The sequence below is a fragment of the Panicum virgatum genome, chromosome 9N, assembly GCF_016808335.1.
Source record: "Panicum virgatum strain AP13 chromosome 9N, P.virgatum_v5, whole genome shotgun sequence".
NCBI classification, from domain to species: Eukaryota; Viridiplantae; Streptophyta; class Magnoliopsida; order Poales; family Poaceae; genus Panicum; species Panicum virgatum.
In genome coordinates this window covers 18509012-18524818 of record NC_053153.1, presented here as the reverse complement: position 1 = coordinate 18524818, position 15807 = coordinate 18509012, and positions in this window count along the sequence as shown.

Here is a 15807-nt window from a genome sequence, read left to right as displayed (position 1 = left end):
CATATAACACTAAGAAGATAAACTTACTCCCCCTGAACTTAGTGTATATGTAATTGTCCACTTTATTCTCCTTAAAACCAAATTGTCTGATAATTTGGTCAAACTTCAAACACCATTGTCTTGACGCTTGTTTCAAACCATAAATCAATTTCTTGAGTCGGCAACCTAAATGTTCTTTGTTATGAACAACAAAACCCTCAGGCTGAGCCACGTAGACATCCTCATGTAAATCTCCATTTAGGAAAGCCGTCTTTACATCCATTTGATGTAATTCCAAATTGAAATGTGCAACAAGCGCCATTATTATTCTGAATGAGTCTTTTAAGGAAACATGCGAGAAAGTCTCATTATAATCAATGCCTTCCCTGCCATTATTATTCTGAATGAGTCTTTTAAGGAAACATGCGAGAAAGTCTCATTATAATCAATGCCTTCCCTCTGAGTGAAGCCTTTAGCCACAAGTCTGGCTTTGAATCTCTCAATATTACCCTTCAAGTCATATTTATTCTTGTAGACCCATTTACAGCCTACTGTTTTGGCTCCTTGGGGAATTTCAACTAAATCCCAGACTTTGTTTGTACTCATAGACATCATTTCTTCTTGCATGGCACTAAGCCATTCAGAAGCATATTCACTATGCATGGCTTCTTTAAATGACGTTGGATCATCATCCAATGCATACTCATCTGAAAGAGCATCTAGGCCCTAGTGGGTTTTGGAGCATTGATTGACAACACGATTAAAGGACTAACTTGTTTGCATGAGATTATGAACAGGTATTTAAATTATGAAATGTGTATTAAAAGAGATGGCTCATGTGTTGCAAGCAAGCGTGTTTATCTCATTGGTATAATGTGTATGTGACAAGCAAAACAAGAAAAGAAAAATAGAGCAAAATATTCATGATTGATATAAAGGCTCTAATATTTGCGAAGGCTTGTTTCGATCTATGATGGGATTCAAAAGTGACAAGTAAAGATTTTGTGAATGAGATGTGATATGCTTATGCATAGTCTCAAATATAGAAGATCTTGTCACATGTGATAAATGGATGTTAACTTAAGATGCAAGCAAGCAAGGCAAAAGAGAATGAGACATGAATTGATACGTATATGATGTCTCAAATTGGAAGGCTTGCATATAAGATTGAATTGAGAATTCAAATTGACAATGAAGATTTCATGCATGACACAAATCAATATGAGTTCAAGATGGACGGCTAGGATAAAGGTAGAGGACCAAGAGGCATGTTTCAAGAGGCTACGCAAGCGACGGCTTGGGGGGAGCAAAGAAACCGATACGGGTCAAAGGCCGGAGATCCTAGAGTCATGGAGAGCTCTATGTTGAAGAGTGTCATTATTCAAGAAAAGAAGGTGACTTGTGAATCAAGGTGGATTTCATTCCTATGCAATTCAAAGATTCAAAGTCACTAGCTCAAAGAGGGTATGCTCAAAAGAAAGAAGATGTTGATGCCCTCACGGTATTGATCGAAGAAAAGTCGGCATGATCATATTATGAAGAAGCTCAAGTAATCGTGGAAATTGTATATTTCATTTGTGCACTTGAGTATAGGTATACCGTACTATCAAGAGGGATGCAACATCAGTAGGTTTAGACAATATCAAAAGTGCTCCAACCAGTCCCTAGAGAGTTTAGCCTAAGGAGTGAGAGCTAACTGCAGAAAATAGAGAGGGACCGGTCTGACCGGTCTGAGCAGGGTGAGCCTCCAACGGCTAGTTTTCAAAACATACCGGTCTGACCGGTCTGGGGGACCGGTCTGACCGGTCTAACACTGACAAGGCAACGGCTAGTTTTGTGAGAAGGGGTATTTATACCCCATGACTTCACCCATTCGTGGGTGCTGATGCTAGAACATTTCAGAACATCTTGAGAGCCTTGTGAGCACTTGGAGAGTCCTCCCCAACCTCTCTTTGTGAGAGTTGCTTGATTCAAGGTGGATCTTTGAGTTGGGTAGAGTGAATCCATTCCTTGAGAGCCATTTGAGCAAGAGAGAAACTTCCCGGCTTTGAGCACTTGAGGTTGCGTCGGCCAACTCGATTGAAGCATTTGTTACTCTTGGAGCATCGGCTCCTAGACGGCTAGGCGTCGCCGGCTAGCTCCCAAGGTTGTGGTGAGCAGCGGCAAGTTTGTTGCGGCTTCGATCGTTTGCCAAGAGGGCGCATGGTCATATAGTGGAGAAGAGGAGATAGCTTGACCTTGGGGTTACTACGAGCTTCCTCAACGGAGACTAGGATTCACACGTGGGTGCACGGGGTGAATCCGAACTTCGGTCAAACAAATCACCGTGTCTTCATTGCATCATCTTTATTTCGGTTTGATTTACTTACCTTGCATTTATAGTTTTGAGTTTGAATTGTGCTTCCGCTCGATCTACTTGGGTGTGCTCTACTTGTGTGTAGGGACTTATTTATATTGTTAGAAATACTCTACAAGACACATATCCCAAGTTTCTTATAGGTTCAAGCTCGAGAGGGGACTTGTTCCTGCTGACTGCGTTGTTTGCCTGCATAGACCGGTCTGACCGGTCCAGGCAGTCCCAGCAGGGATTAAACGCCAAATTTTGAAGAAATGCCTATTCACCCCCCTCTAGGCTACGACATCGCGTGATCAAGATCCTTTCATCATCCATATTTTCTGTCATACAAGTGGCATAATCACTTAAGATTGCAGGCTTCTTAATGACACGTTGTGATCTTCTCAATACAGTGTCATCAGGTTCATCAATCAAGTTTGAGGGTGTTGAACATCTTCACTAGGAAGATCATTAGGAGTATCATGTGAGACAACAACTGGCGTCTCAACTGGTGTTGTTTCAACATCCCCTTTCATCATTTCACTTTCCAAGAACATTGCGTGTCTTGTTTCAACAAACTTAGTGAACTGATTTGGACAATAAAATCGATATGCTTTAGACTTGTCAGGATATCCAATGAAATGACAGCTGACAGTCTTCGGGTCTAATTTTCTCATATTAGGATTGAAAACTCTAGCTTCAGCAGGACAACCCCAAACATGCAAATAATTCAGGGTTGGTTTTCTCCCAGTCCATATTTCATATGGTGTTTTGGGCTTTGACTTACTGGGAATTTTATTCAACACATGACATGCTGTCTTAAGAGCTTCCATCCATAGATTAATGGGTAGAGTGGAGTGACTCAACATACTTCGTACCATATCCATAAGAGTGCGATTACGTCGTTCAGCCACTCCATTTTGCTGTGGTTCACCTGGTGCAGAGTAATGGGCCTTTATGCCATTTTTCCTGTAAAAACTTAGCAAATGAACCAGGAATTTGGCCATAAGTTGTATGCCTTCCATAATACTCTCCACCATGGTCTGATCTTACGATCTTTATCTTCCGATCATGTTGATTCTCCACTTCAGCTTTGAACAGTTTGAACTTGTCCAATGCTTCAGCTCTTTCTTTCATCAGATAGATATAACCAAAACGGGAGCAATCATCGGTGAAGGTTATGAACAAATCAAAACCATCCACTGATTTAATGTTAAAAGGTCCACAAATATCTGTGTGGATTATCTCCAAAACCCCTTGCCTTCTATTAGCGCCTTTCTTAATTTTCTTGGGATATTTTCCCTTGATGCAATCTATGCATTTTTCATCATCAAAAACCAAAGAGTGGAGTTTATTTTCTTTAATGAGACGTTCAATTCTCCCCCTCAAAATATGGCATAAATGATAGTGCCATAATTTCGAAGAAGTCTCATTATCGTCTCTTTTACGCTTATTATCAGGAGTGGATACAAACATTATTGATTGCATTATTTGTGGAAATAAGATAAAGTTTGTCTTGTCGGATGGCAAGACCAACATTACTTTCATTATACATAATTATACATTTCTTATTTCCAAAGTTACAACCAAAACCGTTATCATCCAAACATGATACAGAAACTAAGTTTCTTTTCATGGATGGTACATATAATACATTATTAAGTTGAAGCTCAAAACCAGTATGTAACAAAAGTGTAAAAACACCTACAGCTTCAGCTTCAACTTCAACTCCATTAGCCACCCTGATTTTTCTTTTCCCTTTTCTTAGGGTCATCTTGGCAGCGAATCCCTGCAAAGAATTAGCAACGTGAACGGTTGCTCCTGAGTCAATCCACCAAGTATTGGTGGCATAATCAACATACAAGGACTCATCTACAAAAGTAATAATATAATTATCTTTCTTATTAAGCCACCTTAGAAAACCAATACAATCCTTCTGGAAGTGTCCAGGCTTATGTAGGGTCGAGATGGCAGACTAGAGGGGGGGTGAATAGTCCTTTCTAAAACTAATTGCGCCGGCTAACCGAAACTTATGCGGAATTGAAACTATTCGCTTAGCCAAGACTTCACCCTTCGAACTATGACTCTAAGGCACCTCCTAAAAGATCCTACACAAAGCAAATGGAGTGCCAAGCTAGTAAGAGCTCTCCTAACAATTCTAATGCCAAGTCACACAAGCCTAAGTACTAGTACTTCACAAACCGGGGGAGCTCCTACACAATTCTAATGAGCAAAAGCACAAAACCAAACCTAAGCTCACTAGATGCTCAAGGACAAGGATACACAATCCAAATCTAAGAGCTCAACTTGCTTAGTGTAAGGATCACCGGGGTGTCCGACCCTAGAGGGGGAGGGGGTGAATAGGGTCGCTAATCGCTTTTTAACCTAGGGCTCAAACTACTTGCATAAGATAAACCTAACACGTCCTACGCATACTAGTTATGACTAAGGTTTATCTATGCTACTCTCTACTTACCCCTAAAAAGACTTGCAACCTAGCTAATCCTAATCAAACTAACTAGGAAAGTAAAGGTATGCAAGGTAGAGTAAGTGCGGAAACGTAATGCGGTAAGTAAAGAGATAAGTGCAAGAGGGATGCAAACTCCCGAGTAGACACGGTCATGTAACGTGGTTCGGCATAAACGCCTACGTCCACGGGACACCGAGGCTCTTCCGATCACCGTCTTGCACTACGCCACCAATGGCGATGCCGGCAAGCAAAGGCAAGTGCCCACAAGACACCGAGTCTCGTGCACCGCCACCGTCTCTCATGGTCACCCGGCCGAAATCCACTACGGAGCTTCTCCACCAAGGAGGGGGCCTCCTCTTCCCCCGCACAAAGTGTCGTTGCCACTCCACACCAAGTCGGAGGGTCACACGACGAATCACAAGGATTGCTTGCCGCAGCAAGACTTCTCTCAAGGGAGCTCTCGCAAGAACTAATCCCTATTACAAGCACTAAGCACTCTCACAAGTGTGCTTAAGCCTATATGATGTACAATGAAGCTCTATGGTGGTTGGAGATGATCTTTAGCTCTTGTATACTTCCTTGAACTCCAGCACTTTCAAATGACCCGGCCTTGGGGGTATATATAGGCAGCATAAGCAAATATAGCCGTTGGAGAAAAGCTGCCAGAAAACTGCGTAACGCCGGTTAATCCGACGTACCCCAAAAGCCATCATCGGTTCAACCGGTGTATGTAAACTGCTACTTGAAAAACTAGCCGTTATCAATCAACCGGTGTATCGCCGGTTTAACCGATGTAATCAACCGGTGTATGTAATATTAGCGTCGGTTTAACCGGTGAGTGTAACTTCTTCACGTTCCTCCAAAAACCACCTCTCTGGACAATTGAACCGATGCAATTGACCGATGCATCGTCGGTTCAACCGGTGTAGGCATTTTCCTCGGTCTTCATCTGCCAATGCACCGACGTATACAATTTCCGTAGCGTCGGTTCATCCGGTGTAAAACCCTAGCCCGCAGACCTTCTCTGTGATTGCACCGGTGAGTTCATTTTGCCCTACGTCGGTTTAACCGATGATAGCAAAATGCCTCAAATCTTGTCCCGTGGAACCCCCGTAGGGGTGGCCCTTCGGGCCTTGCTACGCCTCTCTTCTCTTTGTCATCACTTGAACCTAAAAGCCTGAGAATAGTCATTTTAACAATCACATTAGTCCAAGTGTTGTGTGTGTCATCAATCGCCAAAATATTATATTGAAATATGGAATGAGAGGCCATTTTCGCTACACTTAGCTACACAATCTAAGCACGAGCAACTAATTAAGCTACACAAGCTAACTAGTTACACTAGGATCTCTACTTCTAGCTACACAAGCAAGAAGATGATTAGCAAGCTACACAAGCTAACTAATCACTAGAGAGCAACTACACAACCACAAGATATAGATGAATGTAAATACAAGGCTTATGATTTGGAGAATGCAAACCACCGAGAAGAGTAGACAAAATTGACACGGTGATTTTTATCCCGAGGTTCACTTGGTTTCCACCAAGCTAATCCCCGTTGAGACAAGCTCCAAGGTTGCCGCCGATCCTCTTGCTAGTGGTGACTCTCAAGTCACACTCTCCCACGTGGAGTGCTCACACCGAGCTCTGGCACATGATCCGGCCGAACCACTTGTTGCTCTTCACGTCTCGCTCAACTAGAGTTGCTCTTCGCGGCTCCCGTGGGGTAAGCACAATACCCCTCACAATCTCTTCTCCGGAGCACCGCACAATCTTCTTGCGGGCTTCAACGGAGCCTCTTGCCACCAAGCCGTCTAGGAGGTGGCAACCTCCAAGAGTAACAAGTACACCGGCTTGCAACATGATCACCTAGTGTCACTCGATGCAATCTCTCAAAGCAATTGCACTAGAATCGCTCTCTCACTCGATCGGATGATTACTATCAAGTTGGAGTGAGTAGAGGGCTCTCAAGCACTCTCACACATGGACACCAAGTCCCCAAGGTGCTCAGCCAACTCAAAAGGCCGGCCACACCCTCTATTTATAGAGGGAAGCCCCAAACTAGCCGTTGAAAGCATCTAGGCCCATAATTCGAGTTTTGGTAATTAATGACAACGGTTTGTGGATTAACGAATTCATTTGAGATAATGAGTATAGGTTGATCCACGAGTGAAAGAGATTTGGTTGTGAACGTATGGAGTTTTGGAGATGATAAGCAAAGCTCGGACTCAAGGCAAAGGTATAAAATAGGGTTTTTGCATTTTACCGGTCACAAGGCGTTTAGTGGATGAAAAGTGACCGGATTTGTTGGATAGATAGCTGTATTATCAAGAGGGGTTGCGTACTCATGCTTGACGGGTCTTTAGTGCCATTTTGCTCAAAATGTCTAGTTGCATGCATGAGGGCTAACGGCGTTTTGAAAAGATTTGAAATAGACTAAGTTCGAGAGCTGACTGAGTAACGGCGGACAGTCCGCGCCTGAGGGGCGGACAGTCCGCGCCCGTTCCAGAGAGCTTGCAGAGGCTCTGGTGGGCTGGCGGACAGTCCGGCCCAGAGGGGCAGACAGTCCGCGACCGTTCCAGAGAGCTTGCAGAGGCTCTGGTGGGCTGGCGGACAGTCCGGCCCAGGTAGGCGGACGGTCCGCCACTGTATTTCAAATTTGTACCAGAAAGGGTGTCTAACTGGTGTGGGCTTCAAAGTTGAACGGCGGACAGTCCGGCCATGGTGCGCGGACGGTCCGCCGGCTAATTTCAAACTTGTACCAGAGAGGTTGTTTCTCTGGTTTGGGCTAAAAAGTTAAACTGCGGACGGTCCGCTCCTGAGGCGCGGACGGTCCGCAGGCTAATCTCAAAGTTGTTCCAGAGACGTTGTTAGTCTCTGGTAGGTTGGAACTCTTAACTGCGGACGGTCCGCCACTGGGGCGCGGACGGTCCGCCAGGGCTTAACGGCTAGTTCTGACACGCATTAAATGCACTCTGACTCACTGGTTTATAACGGCGGACAGTCCGGTTTTTGAACCGCGGACGGTCCGCGACTTCGCAGAAAAGAGTGTAACGGCTAGTTTTTGAAGGGGTGTCTATATATACCCAATGCCCGGCCATTGGGTGTGTCTCTTGGCCATTTGGATAGCATTCTTGACACATTAGAGCTAAGGCATCCCTCTCACACACACACTTGCTTAGAGATTGCATTTTTGAGAGTGTGAGAGCTTCCTAGTGCATTGCATCAAGAGTTTGAGCTTTGTGGCATTAGGGATACTTCAAGCAAGCGTCATCAACTTGTTACTCTTGGGAGTTGCCGCTCCCTAGACGGCTTGGAGAAGTGGATTTCGTGGAGCTCCTCCAAGGAGATTGTTGAGGAGCCCCGATTTCGGTTGTGAGAGGTTTTGTGCTCACCTCACCGGAGTGGTGAAGAGCAACTCTAGTGGAATCGAGGTGTGGAGCGGTTCCTTGATTCAAGCCGGCTCAAGATCAAGAGGTTCTTGATAGAGGAGCGGTTGATTCTTGGAATCCACCTCAACGTGGATTAGGGGTGACCGGCAAGTCATCGACACCACGGGATAATTTCTTGTGTCAAGCTTGGTTACTTCTCTTGCTCTCTTTAATACTTGCTTTTACTTTGAGCAATTTACTTTACTAGAGCTTGATTTGTGTCTTGTCACCCTAGGTTGCAAACCCATCTAGAGATAGTAATAGCATGACATAGGGCTTTCCTTTGTTACTAATTAAATTTCTCTAGTGTTATTGGTTTTAGATTTTAAACCGCCTATTCACCCCCCTCTAGTCGGTGTTCTTGATCCTACAAGTGGTACCAGAGCTAAGTACTCCTTTAATTAAGGATTTAACCATCTTGGAGTAGAACAATGACTAGTGATCATGGGATTCATGTTGGGAAGCCACCGTTCTTTGATGGGAACAATTATGATTATTGGAAGACTAGGATGTCGGCTCATCTCAAAGCCATGAGTAGAAAGCTATGGAGAGTAGTAAATGATGGATATGTCATTTTGGACCCAAAGAGTTTGACACCCCTAGATGAGGAAAATGAGATACTAAATGATCAAGGGGTTAATGTGCTCTTTAGTGCTCTTGATGTAAATGAATTTAATAGAGTCAAGAGCCTCACAAATGCAAATGACATATGGAAGAAGCTCATGGAAATTCATGAGGGTACATCAACGGTGAAAGAGGCCAAGCTATACTTGCTTAAAGGAAATTTTAGTGAATTTACCATGAAGAAGGATGAGAGCATAGCCGAGATGTTCAACCAGCTAAATGACATTGTAAATGATCTCAAGGGACTTGGATTTGAGGTACCGGATGGGGATTTCAACCACAAGTTTCTTAGATGTCTTCCGGAAAGATATGACACAATTGTGATCTTACTTGTAAGGTCAAATGTGAAGACCGCAACTCCCACACAAATATTGGGAGAAATTCTCACCCATGACATGTTCAAGAAATCTCAAGATGAAGCTCATGGTGGAGAAATTGATATGAAAAAGAAAAGTGTGGCATTCAAAGCTCAAGATAGCAAAAATGAAGAAGAAAGTGGATGCCAAGAAGAAGAATCGGATGAGGAGATGACTTTCTTTGTCAAGAGATTCAATAGAATGATGAGCAAGAAGAGCTTTGGCAAGAGAGGCCAATCATCAAGAAAAAATCCTTTTGTGGACAAGACTTGCTTCAATTGTGGTGAAGTAGGTCATATCATTGTCAATTGTCCAAACAAGAAAAAGGACAAGAAAAATGATAAAAAGAAGAAGAAGAAGTTCATCAAGAAGAAGAAGAATGGCCAAGCTTATTTTGTTGAATGGGATTCCGATGCAAGCTCCGATGATGATGATGATGACAAGCCATCCAAGAGAGTTGCCGGGATCGCCATCAAGGAGGCTCCATCACTCTTCTCTACACCACATTGTCTTATGGCAAAGGGTGGTGCAAAGGTACAACAAGATGGTGAACTTGATGAATTTTCATATGATGATCTTGTTGAAATGCTTAATGATACCGATGAATTCATGACAAAGGAAAAGGCTAAGTTGAAGGACTTGAAGTTGAAGTTTACTTCTCTTCAAAATTCCTATGAGGAGCTAAAGACTTCTCATGAGAATCTCAAAGAAACTCATGAGAAGCTTGAGGAAGCTCACAATACCTTGCTTAGTCATGAAAGAAAAGCAACATTGAGCATTGGTGTTAGTTGTGATTTAATTAATGATAAATCTTGTGGCTCTAGCTCTACTAGTTCTTTGTGCACTAAAATTGATAACCCTTCTTGCAATGAATCTCTCATTATGGAAAATGATTTATTAAAGAAAGAGGTTACTTGCTTGACTAATGATTTGAGAAAATGCTATGATAGTAGAGCAAAGTTTAATCATTGTTGGGCAAGCCAAAAGTTCACCTTGAACAAGCAAGGGTTTGGATATATTCCTAAGAAAGGGAAGAAGGCTTTTGTGCAAACTAAAACTACTTTTGTGAAGAGTAGTGGCAAGCCATATTGTGAGAAATGCAAGAAGGTTGGCCATGTTGAGAAGAATTGCACCAACAAGAAAGTCATATCCTTTGATTCAAGTTACATGCTTATGAAAAATTCAAATGGCAATGTTAGTGCAAAATTTGTTGGTATACCTATAAATGGTGCTAAAAAGAATGCCATTTGGGTGCCAAAAGTCTTGGTCACTAATGTGGTCACTAACGTTCAAGGACCCAAGAAAGTTTGGGTACCTAAAAGAGTTACTTCCTCTTTGTAGGTGAATTACAAGTCCGGAGGAAGACATTGGGTGCTTGATAGTGGATGCACTCAACACATGACCGGAGATCAAATGATGTTTTCCTCTCTAGATGAGAATGTTGGTGGCTATAGTGACATCATCTTTGGTGACAATAGCCGGGGCAAAGTCAAAGGAGTTGGTACAATTCCTATCTCAAGCAATCATTCTCTCTCAAATGTATTATTAGTTGATTCTCTCAAGTTTAATCTCTTAGCGGTCACTCAACTTTGTGATTTTGGATATAAGTGTAGTTTCACTAAAGATGATGTTGTAGTGACTAGCTTGGATGGAAAAGATCACATCTTTACGGGATTTAGACATGAGGATGTATATCTTGTGGATTTTGCAACTAAAGAGGCAAATTTGTCCACTTGCTTATTCACTCAATCATCCTTGGGTTGGTTATGGCATAGAAGGCTTGGTCATGTTGGCATGAAACAACTCAACCGACTTTTGAAGCATGATTTAGTAGTTGGCTTGAAGAATGTGAAGTTTGATAAAGATAAGCTTTGTAGTGCATGTCAAGCCGGAAAGCAAGTTGCAAATACTCATCCCACTAAGAGTGTCATGTCAACCGAGAGACCATTGGAATTATTGCATATGGATTTATTTGGTCCTACAACATATAGAAGTATTGGTGGAAATTGCTATTGTCTTGTGGTAGTGGATGATTACTCAAGATATACATGGGTTTTCTTTCTTCATGACAAGGCCGATACATATGACACATTCAAGAAATTCTTTACAAGGGCCGAAAATGAATTTGAGCTCAAGGTGAAGAAAGTAAGGAGTGACAATGGAAGTGAGTTTAGAAACACAAGAGTTGAGGAATGGTGTGATGTGAAAGGAATTAAGCATGAATTCTCAACCAAGTACACTCCGGAACAAAATGGTCTTGTTGAAAGGAAAAATAGAACCTTGATTGATATGGCAAGATCAATGCTCTCCGAGTACAATGTTTCGGATAGCTTTTGGGCCGAAGCAATCAACACGGCTTGTCATGCCTCAAATAGATTGTATTGCCATAGATTTCATAACAATACCCCATATGAGTTGCTCATTGGAAGGAAGCCAAATATATCATATTTTAGATTATTTGGTTGCAAGTGCTATATTCTCAAGAAGGGAACTCGGTTATCAAAGTTTCAAAGCAAATGTGATGAGGGTTTTCTTCTTGGATATTCATCTAATAGCAAGGCTTATCGGGTCTACAACAAAACACATGGCATTGTTGAAGAAGCATATGATGTTGAGTTTGATGAAACAAATGGTTCACATTATGAACAAGAAAATCTTGATGATGTGAGAAGTGATGGGTTGAGAAATGCAATGAAAAACATGTCAATTGGTGATGTTAGACCAAGAGAAGAAGATGAAGATGAAGATGGTCCTTCTATCTCTACAAGAGTTAATTCTTCAACCTCTATCTCAAATGATCAAGCACAACAAATTGTACAAGATTCAAGTAATGATGATTCTCAAGTACAAGATCAAGTTGGTTCATCTAGTGCACCTTCTCCATCAACTCAAGAACCCATTGCTCCCCAAAGAATTCATCATGTTCTTGCAAAGGATCATCCGGTAGATCAAATCATGGGTGATATTAGTAAAGGTGTCCAAACTCGATCTCGCATTGCTTCATTTTGTGAACATTATTCTTTTGTATCTTTTCTTGAACCTAACCGTGTAGATGAAGCATTGAGAGATCCGGATTGGGTGAATGCTATGCATGAAGAATTAAATAATTTCACCCGGAATCAAGTTTGGGATTTAGTTGAGAGGCCCAAGAATTATAATGTTATTGGCACTAAATGGGTCTTTAGAAACAAGCAAAATGAAGATGGAATGGTTGTGAGAAACAAGGCAAGATTGGTTGCTCAAGGCTTCACTCAAGTCGAAGGTTTGGATTTCGGTGAAACTTTTGCTCCCGTTGCTAGATTAGAAGCTATTAGAATTTTATTAGCTTATGCTTGCTCTCACAACATAAAACTTTTTCAAATGGATGTGAAAAGTGCTTTCTTAAATGGCAAAATTAGTGAACTTGTTTTTGTTGAGCAACCTCCCGGTTTTGAAGATCCCAAGAAGCCAAATCATGTATACAAGCTCTCTAAAGCTCTTTATGGTCTTAAGCAAGCTCCACGAGCTTGGTATGAAAGATTGAGGGATTTTCTTATCTCTAAGGGCTTCAAAATTGGTAAGGTTGACACTACTTTGTTCACTAAAGATATTGGTAAAGATTTGTTTGTTTGTCAAATTTATGTTGATGATATTATCTTTGGTTCAACTAACCCAAGTTTTTGTGAGGAATTTGGTGAAATGATGTCTAGGGAATTTGAGATGTCCATGATTGGTGAATTGAGTTTCTTTCTTGGACTTCAAATCAAGCAACTCAAGGAAGGCACCTTTGTGTGTCAATCAAAATATGTAAAGGATATCTTGAAGAAATTTGGTATGGAAGATGCAAAACCAATCAAGACTCCTATGGCCACCAATGGGCATCTCGACCTAGATGAGGGAGGTAACCCGGTTGACCAAAAGCTTTATCGTTCTATGATTGGTAGTTTGCTTTATTTGACCGCATCTAGGCCCGACATCATGTTTAGTGTTTGCATGTGTGCACGATTTCAAGCCGCACCTAGAGAATGTCATTTGACCGCCGTCAAAAGGATCTTGAGATACTTGAAATATTCTCCTAATATTGGTTTATGGTATCCCAAGGGTGCTCATTTTGATTTGGTTGGATTCTCGGATTCGGATTATGCGGGGTGCAAGGTTGATAGGAAGAGCACTTCCGGTGGTTGTCAATTTCTTGGAAGATCTCTTGTATCATGGTCATCAAAGAAGCAAAATTCCGTGGCTCTTTCAACCGCCGAAGCGGAATATATCTCGGCCGGAAGTTGTTGTGCTCAATTGTTATGGATGAAGCAAACTCTTCTAGATTATGGTGTGAAATTTGATGAAATTCTCTTGTTATGTGATAATGAAAGTGCCGTGAAGATTGCCTCTAATCCGGTTCAACATTCAAGAACCAAGTATATTGATATCCGCCATCATTTTCTTAGAGATCATGTGAACAAGGGTGATATCAAGATTGATGGTATTGGCACGGATGATCAATTAGCCGATATCTTTACCAAGCCTTTGGATGAATCTCGGTTTTGCAAGTTAAGAAATGAGTTAAATATCATTGACTTCTCAAATGTGGCTTGAAAACTAGCACATGTGCCATATGGTTCTTTCATGCACTTCTTGTTTCATTTTTATGAATTTTTGAGGTATTTTTGAGCCATTTATGAGTTTTCACGATTCTACTCGATTTATTTTTGAATTCTTGTTGAAACTTGCTCATATAAGTCATTTGAAGGTTTTCATGCAATATTTGAGATTTTTGGATTTTTATATGAGCAATGATCCCAAATTGGAGTTGGAATTGAGAAAATTGGCAGAATTCAGACTTGTCAGATTTTTGGTAGCGTGGACGGTCCGCGGGTAAGGGGCGGACAGTCCGCCGTTCATGGGACTTGTTCACCAGAGGCTCTGCAGAGAAGTTCTTAACCGCAGAAATACACTGCGGACGGTCCGCCAAAGGACCGCGGACGGTCCGCCAGAGGCTGTGCAGAATTCAACAGAGGCAGTGTCAGTCGGGCTGCAGTGTAAAGATTCAAAGGCGGACGGTCCGCCGGGATATCGCGGACAGTCCGCGAATAGACAGAAAGGTGGGGTCGGCCAGACTTGATTTATAAGAGGTGTCTCTCTCACTCTCCCCCACCAAACCACACATATCCTCCAAAAAGCTCTCTCTTTCTCTCTCAAGCACGTGGGGGAGACAACAAGGTCAAGCCTTTTTGGAGTGGTTCCCGGACGGTCCGAGAGCATCCCCGGACTCTTCTCAAGATTGTGCATCATGTCCTCTCGGTATTTCAATGAATCCCTAACTCTTGTTCTTGGATTTCTTTATTGGAAAGAGTTAGGGTTAGATGCTCCGATCTATTTTTTGACCATGGATTCGTGCAAATACTTGGGGGATCTTATTCCTAGTGATGAGGAGTTGCTAGAGTTAAAGTTTGGTTGGTTGATTTGAATCAAAACTCAAAATGTGGATGAATCAAAGATGAGGGCGATTTTGTGTTCCTGCGCAAAACAGATGGGTCGCGGACAGTCCGCCTGATGGACGCGGACGGTCCGCCGTGGTAGTTCATGAACCGCGGACGGTCCGCGTTCAGAAGTGCGGACGGTCCGCGTTCAGAAGTGCGGACGGTCCGCTAGTATCAGTTTTTTTTTCGGATCAGTGCTGAATTGAGTTATATCATTAAGGATTGATTCTATAACTTTAGTAATTGTTCTTATGGTTAAATCTTGATCTCAGGCCACCCCGGAAGATCATCAAGGCCACTGCTTCAAAAATTAAGAAGGCAATGACTTCCAAGAGACAAAGGGACAGTGATGACTCGGATGATGTGGACTATGCTCCAAATGTTAGTGAGATGGCTGCTGCATCTTCAGTGGGAGATATTGGTGATGAGTCTTCAGAGGAAGATACTGAGGGGGTTGACAATGATGTTACAGATTTGATGGGGCTAGATCTACCTAGCCGACAGTGGACTGCAGAAAGCTATGCAAATGCAAGAGCAGTAGATCAGTTCAGCTTGCCTCGTGACACCAATATTCTCTTCTTCAAAACCGAGGTACAAAAAGATGTTTACTTTGGTCATCTAGTTAAGAAAAATGTATTCAAACATCAGACCATTGACCTAGGCTATATGAGACAACATCAAGTCATGTCTGATCTAGTGGATAGATTTCAGCAAATGGGGTAGCTAATTTTCTGCAGCATAGGTGTGATTGGAATGAAACAGTGATACGCCAGTTCTATGCCACTCTAGAGATAAACATGGTTGAGGAAACATTTAGGTGGACAACTGGCAAAAGAACCTATGGTGCTACATTTGTACAATTTGCTGAGGCAAATCAATTGGATTATAATCTCATCAATAGTGAGCAAAGTATGAATGTTGTGTTAGAAAACCCACTAGATGAGAATGACTACCCCATGTTCTATGAGCCTGCACATCTTGGAATTGCTAGAACTTTTGGGGGTACGCAGGGTCTGAGGCATCATCCTGCAGTGATCAATAAAATTGTCAGAGTCACATTCATGCCTAAGAGTGGCAACAAGGACAAGGTTAGAGGTCACTATTGAAATGTGATATCTCATATCATGAATGGAAATAGAATTAATGTCATTGCTCT